Source organism: Heloderma suspectum, chromosome 2 (assembly GCF_057233095.1).
Source record: "Heloderma suspectum isolate Gila_16-S chromosome 2, 16-S_ref, whole genome shotgun sequence".
Lineage (NCBI taxonomy): Eukaryota > Metazoa > Chordata > Lepidosauria > Squamata > Helodermatidae > Heloderma > Heloderma suspectum.
In genome coordinates this window covers 248929954-248948176 of record NC_139459.1, presented here as the reverse complement: position 1 = coordinate 248948176, position 18223 = coordinate 248929954, and the positions used below count along the sequence as shown (strand labels likewise).

The window sequence follows — 18223 nt, the reverse complement described above, 5'->3', positions numbered from 1 at the left end:
AGGCTATGGGACTATCTAGCACTGCTTTCTGCCAATATAACATTGTGTCCTTGCTTTATTCTTTTAATAAGAGTCCTGCAGTATATAAATTTCCCTTTTCAAGCTAAACAAATCAGAGGAGAATTGCTGCTTTCATTATCACTTTCAGTGATCCCATATGTTTAAAGAGCTAGGCCACCCATTTCAGGTGCACTTTGCCTTGGTATTCAGTGCCTGCAATACGTGAGCGAATTATCAGGGCAACCAAAAAGCTAAACCTGTTTTGAAAGTCTAGCATCAGCACTGATCACATATAGGTTACCTTCATTATTACATTCTCTCTAGCTTTTCCAGCCATATCTGAAATATGGGTAAGTAAGCACATTTTCTCTTTTCTTGTAAATGTATCTAAGTTTCCGTATAAGACTTTTCCTTCTTGTACACATTACTGAAAATAAAACATTATCTAAAGAAACCATACATACAGGAAAAATGTAAAATGGCTACACTGCCAATATGCTCACACCTATGCCAAGAAAATTACAGGAAAGCCAGCCCTGTTACATCTTAACAGAACTCTGAAGCTTTCTGTCCCCTCTAAAAGTACTTATAAACACACACATGCACACTACAACAGTATTTTGCACATTGTTTTAACACTGGGGAATAATATCCATATGGTAGCCAAAGCTATAGAACAGGGCTGGCCAACATCCAGGGGTTGAAGGCCACATTGCCCCCCAGAACCCACTGGAGGCTGTACCCCACCTCATCTGCCGAAATTGCCACCGCTGCTGAATTTGCTACTGCAATGGTGGGGGGAAAAGTGGCAGTTTTGCAAGGTAACAAGGCATGCAGGGAGCATGCAACTCATTTGCAGGCAAAATTGTGCTCCTGGGCAGGGGGGCACAGGTGGGCTGCATGTTGCCCATAGAGCTAGCCTGTACATTATATTCACTACAGGGGTTGACATCCACATGGCACCCCCTCACACATACATTGTATCATCTAGTACCATCACCAGAACATGGGAAGCTACCTTATGCTACGTCAGACCATCGGTCTATCTAGCTCAGTATTGTCTACACTGACTGGCAATGGCACTCTGGAGTTTTAGTCAAGGCTCTTTCCCAGTCCTACCTGGAGATGCTGGGGATTAAGGCTGGGACCTTCTGCATACAATGCATGAGCTCCATCACTGAGCAGTGGCCATCATAAGGTTAATTTCAGTGCCTCAACAGGTGAATGCCAATTACATGGAGCATGGATGAGGAAATTCACAACACAATGGCCCCAACTCATGCAGTGACTTCAACTAAACATTATAGCTGGTTATGTGTGTTTGCAAAACTCATAAAGGAATGCCTGATACTCACCAGCCCAGTTTGGATGATCATATCTGACCATTATAAACTGAGATATGCATGCAGCCCCTTTGCTCTTCCCTCTGCAGGGCTCCTCAATAAACCAAGATGTCTTTAATTAACCAGTGCTTCCAGATCTCTGGTTAATTAGAGACTTCCTGGTTTATTGAATCATGCCACAAATGGAAGAGAGAAGGGGCTGTGCTGGCTGGCAAAAGGCTTGTGCATATCCCTGGCTTATTAAACTGAGATACAATCATCCAGACGTGGTCATAGTGAACATAAAAATAAACCAGCTCACACACGATGGATGCAGGTGTTAATTATCAAAGGCCATTTCCAGCAGGTAATACATGCTCCATCTCCAACAGTCCTTAAGATGCATAATTCAGCAGCTCTGTTCCCCTCTTTAGCCCTTCTTGTATTTATAATTATTTATATCTTATATATCTTTAACACTGGGGAACACTGCGTCACCTCTTATCAACATGAATAGTTTTTGATTACAGAAAATTGCCATGAACTGCTATGCTAGGTAGAGGTAAGAGGTAACAGTTATGAAGGAGCATACAGTAACTAATCAAGCCACCTAAAATAAAAGCTGAATATATTCAGAGATACCATAAGGGGAAACTACATCACAGCAGCTGTCCAATTCTGGATGCACTTCAAGGAAGCAAATAGATTGTGTATGGCATTGAGGGCTTTCCTTTCAAATGTAAGCCCAACCTCTCAAAGATCTAGAATGAATGGGACAAGTTGTTCTTTCAGACAGATTCAAGTGATGTCTACAGATTCAAGATATTTGAGGCAGATAGGAGTAATCTTGGTGGCCAGCCTATCTGCATACCCCCATCTTGGATTTGTTTCTTGGTGCCACTAGTGTGCCAGCATGCAAGGGCAAGATGTTGGGTGATAGACCCATAGCACTGGCAAAGTCGGCATGTGTGTGAGATAAGATATCTATTGAACCAGAATTTTTGCTTTTTTTTGTCCCTGACAATAAATATAAGGCCCTGTTATCAGAATCTGGGCAGAACTAAGTCGAGCATTGCAAACTGAAGAAGGAAGGAGTCCCTGTCGATGGGAGAGTGGGTTAGAGCTATCAGAAACCCAAGCTAAACAAGAAGGCACAATTAGAGATGCAACAGTGCTCCATTCCCCAGAAAAGTGTCCTTTTTACTTTTGGTATTAGAAACTGTGTGACTCGAACTATTCTCCTGTGATGTGAGTCTTCGAGTTTCCAGGCAATTACCCATAGCAGCAAGGGAGTAGAGAAGAGCTAGACTAGAACAGTGAATATTGGGAGAAGGGAGAACCTTCCTCAAATCCCCAATAGGATACATTAAGTGGAATAGCTCCTATATTCCTGTTTGCACTAATAAAACACTGACACTGCATCCCAGCTTCATCACCATCAAGAATTCATACCTTGTTGTTTTCATGACCCTGTAGTATTACCCACAGTGATCTGTAATCTGGCCACCCTGTATTTTTCAGCGTGTATTACCCCGTATTTTTCAAAATACATCCTAAGATTCAGATACACAATTTCAATGGAATAGGAAAAAATCAGTGTGGAGGTACAAATGCCTTAGGCTTGTACATTTTCTTCATGGAACCATATTTTATTACAAAAGGTTATTAGTACAATACATGTACAATCAACATAAATATAATCTTTTTATTGTTCTGTATCCATAGTATATTGTATTTCTTAAAGCAAATAGTGCAACACTGTCTTTCTTACTCAGGGTTTAAACAAAATACCTATAACTATCCAATTTAATCAAACTTGCATGAAAATAAAGCTATTATGCTAAAAAGGTAAAAAGAAATTCCACAAAGCCTATACAGGGCTTGTGTTCCAGTACCTCTAATGTCAACAATCTGTTTCTCTTGAATAACTGGTTAATAGTTAGAATGCAAACAATCCAACTCATAACCAGACAATAAATCTTCATTTCCTTGTTGCTTCAGTTTCTACACCCATCCAAAAATGGCTTCATCCTAATGGAAAAAGATTAAAAAACTTGCTTATGAATATCTTGTTTCAAATAAGAAAACATATTGAGTAATTACTTGCCCTTACACCACATGTCAAAGGCTAAAGATCTTATTTCAGTTTTGTCTATCTGTGAAGTTCTTCAGCTCTATAATAATATTTCACGCATTTGCATGCAAATATGAGAGCCAGTATCTTGTAATGGTTAGACTGGGGCTGTGGAGAGCTGGGTCTAAAGCTCCACTGAGGGTCAAACTAGATGTCACACCAAGCATGTCACTGGGGAGCACATCAGATTTATTAAAAAAAAATTAATAGCTGGGACAGGGGGGCCAATGTTTAGCAGTACTCCATTGCGCAGTGATGTGAAATGTAATTCTTCCCTCCACAGTCACAACCGCTCCCCAAATCACTCACTTACACATGTACACACACTATTATCCATGGGTGATGGGAAGCTCCCATTGGCACTACTGGAAGCTTTTGAGCGGAGGGTACTAGCAGTTTGTGGGGGTGCGATTGTCATCAGGATCACAGCTGGAGTGGGAACAGTTCATCCACCCTTCTCCATGTGCTGTGCAGTAGAGATGAAAATTGGGCCCTCCCACACTAATTAACTTTTAAAAAAAAAGTCATACTACCCAATGATAGATTTAGCTTCACATCTCATTTAGCCCTCAGCCATGAAGTTACCTTGGGCCAGTCACTATGTCTCAGCCTAACCTGCATCACAGGGTTTTGGGGATAAAATGGGGGAAAGGTATCCCTAAGCTCCTTGGAGGAAAAGTAAGATATAAACAGTTATACACATGTAGGCAAGAGGAACCCATATACAGTGTTTATATGGGAAACCTGCAGGCTGCATGCCACCCTCAGAGACCTCTTGTGTAGCCCACTGTAGGTGCCATTGATGCTGCTGCTCCCCTCAAAATTTCCTCCCCCTTCATCACCTTCTCATGCTGCTGCCACTCTCTTCACCAGCACAATCACACTCCCAATAGACCCCCAAACAGCTATTTGGTGAGTTTTCAAGAGCACGACTTAAATGGGGAAGACAGTGCAGCACACTGTCTTCTCCTCTTACACCATGTGCCTCCCCCTGCCCAGTTGTCTGGGTAAAGTGCTCTCAGCTTGCAGAGTGGGAAGATTGCAATTGCATGTATGAGTGTGTGAGTGCACATGTCTCTGTGTGCATGGTGCAGCCCCCAACACACTGCCCATTGCCAAATGTAGCCCTCAGGCACAAAATGGTTGCATGGTTTATATAATCCACTTTTTGTAGGTCAGTGTCACCCAGGTGATGAAATAAATCATAATTCTTCCATATTTAGTTATTCTTCCTAGAACTATGGACTGCTCATCCATGATCCATGTTGCAGAATCACCATTGTACCTTGAACTGCAGCCTGACATATGCCATTGTAAGAGGTGAAGCTTTTCCCACCATTTACCTCCATGCCAGGAAAAGCTTCACTTTGCATGGGAAAAAAAAGACTCAATTATGAAACACTGCATTATTTTCTTTAAATTTCACCATCTGGAGATACATTTATAAGAATGAATAAGCACAGAAGTACAAAGTGACATTTCCTTGGAACAACTGTGGAAGAAGTCTGCTTTGCAAAGCAGGTGACTAATTGCCCAGTGCCTATAGACTGGGTTTCTGCAGTTTCTTGATCAGTGGGCCTGACAGAATGAGATGGCCATATGGGCAGAAGGCTGCTGTGCATTCTTAACCATCAGCTCTTAGGATGCTTCCTTGTGAAACTGTAACAAGGAGCAAATTAAGGAAGGAACTTCAGCACAACTGTGGCACATCCATGGCTTTGGTGTGGAACAGAACTGGCATTCTCCTCAACTCCTAGATTGCCTGTATATTATGGTTTGATCCTAACAGATACATTTCCCCACCATTAAAGTCTACAAGCAGAGTTGACTTTCCTGTTTTGGATCCCATATCATCCAATGAATTTATTTCTTGGACTTTGCACCTAACTCTGTTTTTATTTTATGCAGAATATTGCTACCAGATCATGCAGTATTTGAGAATATTGAGCTCTTGTAGCTGTAAAATACCACAGTGAAAAACTATTTGACTTGACAGTCTCCTACTGGCAGTAGACCAAAGAGGTGAAATATGGTAAACAACGTAATTTCAAACTCTGTATGACTTTGGGATCTGCCTTTCCATTATATAGTGAGGTATATCCATGACTCAGATAGTTTGCAAAGCATAAAAATGTCTTTCCTACCAATAAGCAAACCTTTTTGAGGAAATTTCCATGGAAATCAAAAGGGCTTCTACTGTATCTGAGATAAATTGATAATGTGTGCGTCAGGTGGAACAACAATTTAAACTCACAGAATTTCACCACTGCTTCAACAATCACCCAGCTGTTCAACAAACTCTCAAGAATTTCTACAGGAGCATCAACTTATGTGTTTTATTGGTGTAAGCTACCTTGGGAGGGCTTCTGCCCTGAAAGGTGGCCAAGAAATATTTTAAATAAATAAAATATCTTCACTTCTGTTACAACGATATTATTTGCCCTGAAAGAGCTCCAAATCCATAAATGGTGATACTTGCCTATATGACAACTGTGTCAAAGAAGTCCACTCTAAAAGAGTCATACAAGGCCCTTCTGTATAGCATAATATCCGCTCCACTAGTAGTGAAGCTCTAGGACTCAAATTATATTTCAACAAAATTGTGAAATGGAGGAGAATGCTATCTCATAGAGGAGAATGCTGTCAACGGCTCCTAGTCCTGATGGCTCTGTGCTACCTCCAGTATCAGAGGCAGTATGCCTATGTACATAGCTGCTGGGGAACATGGGCAGGAGGGTAATGTTGTGCTCATGTCCTGCTTGTGGGTTTCTGGTCAATAAATGGTTGGTCACTGTGTGAAAGGATGCTGGGCTAGATGGACCCTTGGTCTGATCCAGTATGGCTCTTCTTATATTAGGGGTGAGGAACCTCAGGCCTGGGGGCCAAATTTGGCTATTCCCCAGATAGCCCCACCCCCTTTCCCCGACCACCTATTGTTTGTTGGTTTCCCGGCATTTTTGCCATTTTTTCCTATTCTAAAAGACTGAAATGCTTCTCCTACGGCTTAGTTACTGGCAGGAAGAGCTTTAAGCTACAATATGCTGATGTTCTTTGTATTTTCATCCCCACCCCCTTTTGCTTTTGCCCAGCTGCACCCACCACTGGAATGTGGCCCTCAAGAGCTTCCACAAAACTGAATTTGGCCCTCAGGCTGAAAGAGGTTCCCTACCCCTGACCTATATTGCACCATACATTTCATAATAATGACTTTATATCCCTACTTTGTCATTGAAACAGTTGTTTTACTCACTGAATCAATGCAGGAAGCGCCATTTTGTGCATTCTGGTTTACATCTGTGCCTGTAGAAGAATTCAAGGAACAATTAATATCACTTTCATTTGTACTGAAACTAACTCTCATTATATTTCCTGTGAAGCAATGTATACTATTAACATTGTAATAGACCATCACCTTTAAAGAGAACACTTTGCAGAAATGAAGTGTGGCACTAATAATCTTGCTGTTATAAACAACCTTGGTGCAAAACAGAGGTTTGTTCATTCAGATTTATTGTTCTGTATCTGCAGTCCTACTAGGATTACTCCAATGTATTTTACTACTTATCTGATAAAGAATTCAGATCAATAAACTTATCTCCTTCCTTGGTGCAATATTGTACAAAATCTGCTAATTAGAGAGGAGGCGTTAGAATAGAGTGCTTTCAGCTAAATAGAGTTTAATAAGTGAGCCACAATTAAAGCTCTGGAAAAATGAGCTACAATTAATACTGAGGGTAACATAATGGTGCCTTTCAAAAAGATGCAAATTATAGCCAAAGATAATTACCACTATGTTATTCCTAATGGATGATAATAGAAATGGATGATAACAGAAATGGGCATCAGAAAACACATGTGAGGGGGGGAAATAACTATAGCCATTCCTTTCTCCTGATGTACAAACAAAACTATTGACAAGGTTGTGCTTACTGTCACCAAAGCCAATGGAAGAGAGATGCATTTTTAGGTAAAAGTGCTACATATCCATCAAGGCAGAGTTTTAGGTTTGGGGTTTCTTTGGTTTTTAATAAAACACAAATGCCCCCCAAAGCTCTATTTACTCTTCCTGTAATCTAGTGAGAAAGCAAAGCTGGAGCAGGCTGTACAGAAACCTCTGTTTTGTTGTAGCAGCCATGTCGGGGGTCAGACTAAGTGGTCTCATGTTCTTGCTGAGCTAGCATAGTTTGGCAGGAACAGCAATGTAGAGACTTCCCCTGTCAGCAAGCCAAATTGCACAACACAGTCATGATTTTGCCTTTTTGCTTACTGCAAGACTGTATCCTTGTTCTCAAGACAGAATGTCCTATGGCCCATTTCCTGTACTATAAACAACTGTACCAACTGTAAAACCACAGGAGAGAGGGTGGGAGAAAGGGTCGCTTGTGTGTCATCATCTCTATAAAAGTAATGTGTGGCTATGCCTCGAGGCTTCTGGCTCTTTGGAAGTGATTCCAGCCTTAAGCCCGCGCGTTAAATAAAGAAGTACTCATCTTCCTTCACTCCGTGGTCTCTCTGACTCTGATTTCTGCTACATAAATGGTGCCGTGACTCGGATGTGGCAGGCTCTGAGACAGAGAGGTGGCAGTTGCCTGCTCTTTATCGCCGCACCGGGAGGGAGAGCTCGGCGCACGCCTCCCTTTCTTGGCGCCACCGACCTTTTTGTTGGGTGAACAGGAGAAGGCCTGCGCCGGGATCGCCCAAACGGCAGCGAGCAGCAAGAGAACCTTGGGAAGCGGAGGAAGGAACTTGAGCCCTGCCTGTATCGCAGCTGCAATTGAGTTGAAACCCACATTGGAAGCCTTCAGGAGAAAGGCAAGTATATAGAGTAGAAAGTGGGCCCCGCCTTTAAGGAGAAAGGCCACTGGGCAGAAAAAAAGAGGGCCCCACCTTAAGAAAAAGGTCAGTGTTGGTAGAACCTACTCCTTGCGGGTAGAAGGGGGGCCTGATCACACCCCCGAGCGGGCGCCAGTACTCAGCACGGACAGGACTCAGCAGGAAGCTGAGGTAGCTGGGGAAGCCGTTTTTCCGCTCTAGTGAAAAGTGGGAAAAGTGGGTGGCAGGGACATATGAATGTAGTGGAGAGATTGATGATTGTGTGAGTGGCTACTGTGGTTTCTGACGCATACCGTTGACCGTCCGGGTGCCCAGGCCAGTAGCAAAGTGCGTGGTGTGAAATTCCTTTTGTGTTGGCCAGTGAGACCCCTTACTCACTGACCAATCCCCTTTCCCTCCTTGTGTCTGTCTTTATCTTAGGAGAGAGGCTATGGGAGGTGGGGGAAGCAAGACTTGCACCCCCTTGAGATGTATGTTAAAAAAAAAAAAGGAAAAAGATTTTTTAAAAAGGATTCAGAATAGAGAGAGGGAATAGCAAAAAAGCTCAAGGTCGAGCTGAGAGAAAAAAAAGAACAAGATCTGAGGCTGTTAATCAGAGAAATGTTGCAAGTCAGCCTGGCTTTTGATGAAGCGTGGGAGTGTGAGGCCGAAGAAGTAACCGTTAGCCTAGTGCGCCTGGAGGGCAGCAGGAGAATTACCCACAACGCTCTGAGTTGTGCAATATCATCACCTCGCCTAATTGAGATGAAATCCCTAAGAAATGGAAACTGAAAATGAAGACCCAGAAGATGAAGGCGCAAAATGAAATAAAGGTGAAGAATCCGCCCCCAAGGCACAGGCTAGACCCCTCTTCGAGTAAAAAGTGTGCCATAGGACGGTCCCAAGGCAGAATGAAGCAGAGAGACCATGATGAAGATCTCTGTCAAGGTAGCCGTGTTTAGCTTTGAACTGTCCTAGAATTTCATAGAGCCTGTAGACCATCAGCTATATGATTTCTGAAGAGCGTAACCATTAAGCTTTTGCCGTGGGATTCCCTGCAATGAAGAAATCTCACTGATTTGAGTGTCCAGTGTTAAACTGCCTGAGTGTGTGTGCTGAAGAGACCGAGAAACCAGACAGCATGTTCCTGGCCAAGCCAAAATTACGCTACTACCATGCTCCTGGAAGCTGCAATAAACTGTGTAAGCTGGGAGACCCAACCTGATTGAGAAGAAAAGAAGATATTGGAGTAACTGTCTTGAAAAACAGTGAAATCTGTGTAGCTGGCTGGCTGATGCTGTCAGTGATGTTACAACTTTAAATTAAGACTGTTGCCCAGGTTAAAGCATCACGGCTAGAGAGCTGAGCTGTGCCGCTCTGTTTAGACAGAGGCCTTGCTAAAAAGTGAAAGGTCCTTGTCTGTCAGAAGGGGTGTAGGGCCACACTTCCCCTTTTTTAAACTGATGCAAAAGTGGGGAGCCTTTGCTGGAAACATCTCATCTTCATTGCCCAGAGCCTTCTCTGTTTGGCTCCATCATCTGGGCTTTTTAGAGACACTCTGCACATAGACTAAAATTTTGAATTGTCAAAGACTTGCCATGGACAGTGCTGTGAAGCTTTTCATAAACTTGAACTCTCATTGCTGTAGACCGTGTGTCTGTGTCTGTAGTCAGCTCAGTGTACAGCAGGCTAAGTTTGATCTATAACTTTTAGATTTCCTTCTGCCAGAACTCATGCAGCATAGAGTTGCCGATGCAAAAATGGTGACCTAAAACTCTTTGCGTGTGTGAGTATGCCCATCCCTTGATTTTAATGGGCCCTGAGCTTTCAGCCAGAAGAGCAGTATGATTGCTGGATCTGCTCCATCATGCCTTACCATGCAAAAAGTGTTTTCCATTCATTGTGTTAAATTGCAAAAAAAAGTTTATTGTGTATATTTTATGATTTCTTAGATATCATAAAATATTTGTGATATTTGCAGATGTTTTTACTGTTAGTTGTGACTCCAAATGATACTGAGTGTGGTTCCCAATGGTTGACAAGTAGAAAAAGACAGAAAAATAGAAAAAGTGGCAGACAGATAGAAAAGGGGAAAAAAGAAGAAAAAGGAGGCAAGAAGCAAAGAGAGAAAACATTTATAAAGAAAAAGCGTGGCCATAGTTGCCCCAGGGTAAATTGGAAGCAGCTGGTTATGCCTAGAGCTTATTACTCAGGATAAAGTAGCCACAATAATGTAATACTTCTTTAAGATGAGAAAATGTAACTAGAAGGAGAAAAAGAGCCTATCCCAAATGTGCGTCATTGGGACTAGTGTAAGGCAGAAAAGTTTAAGTAAGTGAGTTTAACTTGCAAAAAGACAAGGCTGGTGCATAAAGCGGAAAGTTTTATATAAAAAGTTTGAAACATGATCTGCAATACAGGCAGATCAGCAAAAAAGAGAAAAAGCAAGAGAGGGAGAGAGATTTCTCTCTCCCAACACACAAGCGGGGCTAAAGCGCCTCACCCAGTATCAAACTCTGCTGTTAGAAGCCATGAGGGCAAAAATAAAGAAAGCAATTAATATAACCAAAGTGTCTAAAGTGCTGCAAGGTGCCACCGAAGCCCCCAGAGCGTACTTGGAGCGTCTTTTAAATGCCTATCGCCAGTATGCCCCCCTCGACCCAGAGGCCCAAGAAAATGTAGACGAAGAAATGAAAAAGACCAGGCAGAGGCAGAAGATTCTTAAGAAAAAACCAGTGTGCCCAGTGCGGACAAGATGGACATTGGTGGCGTGAATGCCCAAATGAAATAAATCAAATACACGAAAGAGAAAACCAAAGGGGCCAGAACGGGAGAAGGAGGAGACAGCTTAGTTAGCAACAAAACTGGAAAGCAGGGGTCTATAAAAATGTATAAAGAAGCCCCCTTCATTAAAGTAGCTAAAGCCAAAAGTCTTAAATAAGACAGACTGGGCCCCCTTAATCTCAGCCCCGGGAAGCCCCTAGTCACTGCCACTGTGAGGGGCCATGACATTGACTTCATAATTGACACTGGAGCAGCATCAAGAGCAAGCAAACGTTAGCCTTAAACAAGAAGTCTAAACACTGGGCAAAGTTCTTCAAGCCCAGTGTCGCTTTGTCTTAGAAAATAAGCCCCAATTCCCATTACAGAGATTCATCCTTTCCAACCAGGAGATAAAGTATGAATTAAAGAGGAAAAAATGACCCTTTGATTCCCAGATGAAGAGGACCAAAAACTGTTATACTTTCCACCCCCACAGCTATAAAAGTAGCTAGAATTAAACCCTAGATACATTGGACAGGAGTCAAGAGAGCAAAAGAAGAGAAATGGACTGTAAACAGACATCCTAAAAATCCTTTAAAAATCATTCTGAAAAAGCAGTAAGAAGACTCAGCCTAGACCTTACTGTGGGCACACCTGGAGACTGTCCACCCAGCGTACAGTCAGCGTACCTGGAGAATTGAAGAAGGGAACTAGACCCTGCTGCAGCTAGCCAGGTAAATAGCTGCCCGGCATACGGTCAGATCCCAAAGAAGATCAAACATGCGTGTTGTAGTGTTAGTAGTGTTGTATTGTGTTTCCCTAATAAGATATAAAAAAGGGGGGCCTGCCCTGGAGAAGGTAGTTTGTCCCAGCAATTTGCTGATAATTACTGGCTTCACTTAGCTAACATCACTGGGATAAAGTATTTTTGTTTACCAGAAGATATACCTGCAAACAGGCTTATTAGCACGTCTAATACCTGTCTGTAACCATCCTGAAAGAATTCAAAAAGATACCATGTTAAGAGTTTATAGTGTAAGTTTAACTTACTCCCAAAATGCTGATTAGGGCGTAGTTGCAAAGATCCTACCCCCTACAGAATTTACGCACCCCCATTGTTGCTGGAACAAATGGTACGTGTGTGCGAATGCCCAATTGTCAAAAATCTTCCGGAAAATGTAAAGCCATTCCTGGTCCCCCCCTTCCACTGTAATGAAATTCAAAATATATCTTTTAATGAGGCCCACATACTTTTGCCTCATGGATAGTTTTAGACATGTGGTTCCTGCACTTGGTCATTTATTCCTGCCAACTTGTCCGATAACCAACCATGTTGCCTCAGTCGCCTAGTGCCATTCCTTCCCCCCGCGGCCTAAAAAAAATCCGTCAACGGCAGCCTCGAGCACTGCAACTGACCGAAGATTGTAATAGTCATGTGCAGCTATACTCTGACTCAGAAAAATTGGCCTTAGCGATGTCACTAGTTGGTGTTCCAGGTTTAGCCTTGGCTGATGGTCTAAAAATCAACCGGTTAGTGTGCAGCTTGGCCAAAAGTATAAATGCCACCTCACGAGCATTATCATTATTAAATAAAGAAGTTGCGTGATCTAAGAGGTGCGGTTCTAGAAAATAGAGCTGGTATAGATTACCTCTTCCTTCTTCATCATTTGAGTTGTGAGACACACCAAAAGCTCTGTTGCTTTAACTTAACTGATAATGGCAATGCTGTAGATAAACAGATCAACAAACTGCACCAAATAGTCGCTGACATCAAAATAAAGCAACATAATTGGCTCGACTGGTTGACCTCTTGGCTTCCAGATCTCAGCTGGCTCAAAGCATTATTTGTTCTGATTTTACCAGTAGCAGTGGTAGGGGTACTGTTATGCCTCTGCATCCCCTAGTTTATGCGTTGCTTAAACAATCTGTTTATTGCCTCAGCCACAAAAACAGCTGCCCGCTATGCTTTAATAGCTCAACAAGATATTAAGTAAGAAAGTTGCCATAAAAATCCTGTGTTATGCCTTGCCAACCGAGATGTCTACTTGTGTAACAAAATGCTATAATTGTAATAAAATTATGCATTTAAAGGGGGAATGTAGCAGCCATGTCGGGGGTCAGACTAAGTGGTCTCATGTTCTTGCTGAGCTAGCATAGTTTGGCAGGAACAACAGTGTAGAGACTTCCCCTGTCAGCAAGCCAAATTGCACAACACAGTCATGATTTTGCCTTTTTGCTTACTGCAAGACTGTATCCTTGTTCTCAAGATAGAATGTCCTATGGCCCATTTCCTGTACTATAAACAACTGTAAAACCACAGGAGAGGGGGTGGGAGAAAGGGTCGCTTGTGTGTCATCATCTCTGTAAAAGTAATGTGTGGCTATGCCTCGGGGCTTCTGGCTCTTTGGAAGTGATTCCAGCCTTAAGCCCGCGCATTAAATAAATAAGTACTCATCTTCCTTCACTCCGTGGTCTCTCTGACTCTGATTTCTGCTACATCGTGAGCCTCGACTATTATGAACCACAGCTGCTGCTGTGGCAGACTGGGTAAACAGGATCACAGTTACAAAGACCACAAATTAGTTCCTCTCCTTGACTAGAGGAGTTACAATGGTCAATGGGTTGGAGACACCAATAACTGATGGGTGTAGATATACTAATTTCAGAGGGTGAGATCTAGGAAAACCAGTTACGACTTCAGTCCCATTCAACCAAAGTACATAGTTCAATTATTAAAGCCTGCAATCCTACACATCCTTATCTGGGAGTAAGTCCCATTGAATTCAATAAGGCTTACATCTGAGTATGCATGTACAGGATTGCACTGTAAGACTGCACTCCTAAACATACTTAATTAGAAGTAAGCCCCACTGAAATCACTGGGATTTACTTTCAACCAGGTGAATATCTTTAGGATTGGGTTGCAAGACCCCACTGATTTCAATAACATTTAGTTACAATTAACATATGCTGAATTCATCTGAGGAAGTTATGTCCATGCAGGTTTGTATCCTCATCATATCCTGAGGCTGCAATGCTATATACGCTTACCTGGGAATAAACCCCATTGAACACAGAGAGATTTACTTCTCAGTAAACCTATATAGGATTTCATTGGAAGTGTTTGCACTGGCATAACATCACAAGAATTGTGCAGATCATTGTCTGTGCCAGTACAATTAAAGCCAATCTACAATATTGGGCTTCCTTAATGGTTAATAAGGAATTTCAGTTAATTTAATTTTGGCTATTTGGAGATATATGGCATGTGAATAATGAAGAGATATAGAAAATATCACTAATGGAAGCCTCCAAAAATGATTTGCAATACCCTGATATATGTTCTACACTCACATAGTTTGCAAACCTCTGTTACCATTAACGTGAGCTAAGCAGACAAACTGAGGGAGAGAATGGATTCCTGCATTGAGCAGGGGGTTGGACTCGATGGCCTTGTAAGCCCCTTCCAACCCTACTACTAATCTATGATTCTATGAATATGTCACTTTACATTTAACAGATAGGTCTTAATGGATTGGCAAATCTGTTTCCTAAAACTAATTAAACTGTGAAGCCAGAAATTCCAATTATGTTGGTAAGCATAATATTGTGTTACTTTGAATTGTTCAGCAGCTACAAAGCTCTAATTGAAACTACATCAATAGAGTGTCAGTTTTAATTCATGCTTCATTTTCATGTAATGCAATTGCTGCATCCAGGCTGCCACTGGACAGTAACTATTCTAAAATTCTATTACTGTTAAGTCACAGTAGGACTCTAGGAGCCCACTTATTTATGTATTACACATGTGCTGTAGAAAGTCATCTTCTTGCAGATTTTAGAGATGGATACATACTTTCATGTTAGACTTTGCATCAAATATGGACTGTTTCATGCAGACAGTGTAACTTTGTGCATCCCTCATTTATAACGTTGTAAGATTGGAAGTATGGACAGGAGAAGGTTAATGGAACCTGAAGTGCTTTTGGGGACTCCCTTAACAGCCTTGGCAAAGGTGGTATGCATCTCCATTTTTTTACGGGAAATTACACCTAAATGCCCATAGTGACCAACTAGGGACTCCTCTAGGAGATGACAGCCATTTTAGCAAAAGGGCATGCCTTTCTCCCTCTCCCCACACACTCCTGACTAAGGATGTCATAATCTAGGTGCCTGTGTGTCAAAAGTACAAAAGAGACTGCAAATTGAGTCAAACACAGAGGAAGAGACACAGAGAGCTGTGTTTGGGCTCTATAAGCACCTTAGGGTGCCGGCTGTCTCCCTGAAGATCTGATGAGGGAGCAGTGGGCTTTGCCTGTCTGTTGGAGTGTTTCAGCTGTGCCTCCACCTATGCTCAATTGTATATTTGTAAATACATGCAAATATTACAAAACATTAATAAGCCTCAAGTAACCAGTGGAAGCAGTGGAGCTGTGGAACCGATTCCAGGTACTTGAGGATGAGACTGGAGGACAGCCTGCAAAGGAAGAATTACAGGGGAACCTGCATGAGAGCGAGCAAGAGGCTGAAGGTCAGTCAAGCAGAGGCAATGAAACCAAGGCCTACGACAACAAGAGCAGTAGTAGTGGGAGACTCCTTGCTGCGTGGGATCGAAACCCAAGTATGTCATGAAGACCCGTGGACTTCCCAAGTATGCTGTCTTCCAGGAGGACAGATTAGAGACATAACTGAAGGATTGCCTGCACTCATAAAGCCCACTGACAGGTATCCCTTTCTTCTCATCCATGTGGGAACAAATGATACCGCCAAATGGAGCTACGAAGAAATCACGTCAGACTTTGAAGCTTTGGGAAGGAAACCAAATTACCCCTTGTAATTCAAGGGGTTGGACAAAAGTGGGGCACTAACCATTTAGGTAGTACAGTGGCATACACACCCACCCATCATTGGTGGCTCATAAGTAATGGAACAAACCAACATCATATCAAACTTAACATCATTATTGCCTTTAATACCTGGATGAAAATCCTTTGCAGTCAATGACCGCCTGAAGTCTGGAACCCATGGACATGACCAAATGCTGAGTTTCCTCCCTCGAGATGCTTTGCCAGGCCTTTACTGCAGCTGCCTTCAGCTGCTGCTTGTTTGTGGGTCTTTCTGCCTTCAGTCTTGTCTTCAGTAAGTGAAAAGCATGCTTTATTGGGTTGATCAGGTGACTGACTTGGCCACTTCTTTGCCTTGAGAAACTCTTGGGTAGCTTTTGCTGTATGTTTTGGGTCATTATCCATCTGTAATATGAAGCGGCGTCCTATTAGTTTGGCAGCATTCGGCTGAATCTGAGCAGAAATTATAGCCCTATACACCTCAGAATTCATCCTGCTGCTTTTATCAGCAGTCAGGTCATCAATAAAAACCAGTGACCTGGTTCCATTGGCAGCCATACATGCCCATGCCATAACACTGCCTCCACCATGTTTGACAGATGATGTGGTCTGCTTTGGATCATGAGCTGTTCCTTTCCTTCTCCATACTTTTCTCTTCCCATCATTCTGCTACAAGTTAATCTTGGTTTCATCAGTCCACAGAATCTTATTCCAGAACTGGGCAGGCCTTTTTAGGTGTTTGCTGGCAAAGGCTAATCTGGCCTGTCTGTTCTTGAGCATTACCAGTGGTTTGCACCTTGTTGTGAAGCCTCTGTATTTACATTCATAAAGCCGTCTCTTGACTGTAGATGGTGACAAAGACATGCCTACCTCAGCAAGAGCATTCTTGACCTGGCTAGATGTTGTGAAAGGGTTCCTCTTCTCCCTGAGCAGAATTCTATGGTCATCCACTTGTCTTCCATGGTCTTCCAGGCCTTTTGCTGTAGCTGAGCTTGCCAATTAATTCCTTCTTTTTCAGGATATTCTAAACTGTTGTATTGGCCACTCCCACTGTTTTTGCTATCTCTCGGATGGGTTTATTTTGTTTCCTCAGCCTAATGATGGCCTCCTTCACTCGCATGGACACCTCTTTGGACCTCATGTTGGGAGTTCCAGTGAACAGCTACCAAATGCAAATGTAACACTCAGAACCACCTCCAGGCCTTTTATCTGCTTGATTGGTCATGGGGCACCCAGGAAACAGGCCACACCTGGCCATGCAGCTGCTTGTCAGCCATTCATTCCATTACTTATGAGCCACCAACGATGGGTGTGTGTGTATGCCACTGGCTGTACTTCTTGAATGGTTAGTGCCCCACTTTTGTCAAACCCCTTGAATTACAGGTGAAAGTCCTGACTTCGCTCCCATCTGGGTGTGTTTCCTTTCAACTTCAATGCGGTGGTGTACAGAGGCCAACTGCCAAAACAGTTATCCTTGTTCCAATATTTCTGGCCCTGACTGTATATGAAAAATACATATCTCTGCACAGAAATACAGGAGGATGAGCTTGGTAGCCCCATCAAGAGCATCTGGATCAAAATAAATGGAGCAAAACCTGGTGGTCGGAGTCCACTACCGGCCAGCCAATCAAGGAGAAGACGAGGATGAAACTTTTGAAAAGCAAATAGCCCATGTTTCAAAGAAGCATGATGTAGTAGTAATGGGGGACTTCAATTTCCCCAATATTTATTGGGAGACAAATTCTGCAAAACATGGTCCCTCCAGGAAATTCCTGACTTGTGTGGTAGATAACTTCCTCCTACAGAAAGTAGAGGAAGGAACTGGAGGATCGGCTATCCTTGACTTGATCCTAACCAACAGAGATGACTTAGTGGATAAAGTAGCAGTTACAGGAACTCTGGGGGAAAGCGACCACGTTATACTTGAGTTCTTGGTTGTACGGGAAGCAAAAGCCGAGTGTAGCCAAATGCATACCCTGGAGTCCAAGATGGGTGGGAGCTTTTAAAAAAGGAAATTCTCAAGGCACAATTACAAACAATTCCAACAAGAAAAAAAGGTGGAAGACAACAGAAGAAGCCAATATCCTTAAGTAACTCATTTGCCTTTTTTGCAGCCATATCACATGGTTGGCTCATATTCAGCTTGTGATCGACAACAATTCCAAGATCCTTCTCGCTTGTAGTGTTGTTGAGCCACATATCCCCCATCTTGTAACTGTGCATTTGGTTTCTTTTTCCTAGGTGCAGAACTTGGCATTTATCCCTATTAAATGTCATTCTATTGTTTTCTGCCCAGCGCTCCAGTCTATCAAGATCACTTTGAATTTTGTTTCTGTCTTCCAAAGTAT

The 18223-nt window shown here is 42.6% G+C and overlaps 1 protein-coding gene across 3 annotated transcripts in view; it reads right to left on the bottom strand.

The window, feature by feature from the left end:
* Positions 1–18223, bottom strand: part of NSG2 (neuronal vesicle trafficking associated 2) — a 137457-nt gene that overhangs the window by 97347 nt on the left and 21887 nt on the right. Inside the window, exon 1 of one of the 3 annotated variants that reach the window (XM_084838711.1) lies at positions 6707–6758. The exons of 1 other annotated variant lie outside the window; for it this stretch is intronic. The gene's annotated coding sequence lies outside the window, so the exon portion shown is untranslated. Of the gene's footprint in view, positions 1–3217; positions 3282–6706; positions 6759–18223 lie in introns of those variants that run through there. One more of the 3 variants, XM_084838712.1, reaches the window with a different exon arrangement.